The following is a 350-nucleotide window of genomic DNA, read 5'->3' on the forward strand; positions in this document are numbered from 1 at the left end:
TCCAAGATAGTGGGCAGAGAACGTAGTGTCCTCCTTCCTGCAACTACTCACCTCTCCAAAAAGTGGTGTTGATGGTGAACACCACAAGCCTCCTTGGATGCCCTCGTGCCTGCACTGTGTGTGACGACAAGCATCTTACACTCGAGCTCCAGCAAGACACAGCAGGGAGCACAGGACACCAAGAAGCGAAGGAGAGGGAGCTGTGTGCTTAAAATGTGGGTCGGAGCATTCCTATTAATTGCTAATTTTTTTATATTCCCTGTGTGAGTGAATACAAACGGTTAAGAGCAACGGTGGGCACACCCACAGAGGCTTGGCGTGAGGCATTCCTCGCCCCGTCACGTGCGGGG

This window comes from Pygoscelis adeliae, unplaced genomic scaffold, assembly GCF_000699105.1.
Source record: "Pygoscelis adeliae isolate BGI_AS28 unplaced genomic scaffold, ASM69910v1 Scaffold10, whole genome shotgun sequence".
Taxonomy (NCBI): Eukaryota; Metazoa; Chordata; class Aves; order Sphenisciformes; family Spheniscidae; genus Pygoscelis; species Pygoscelis adeliae.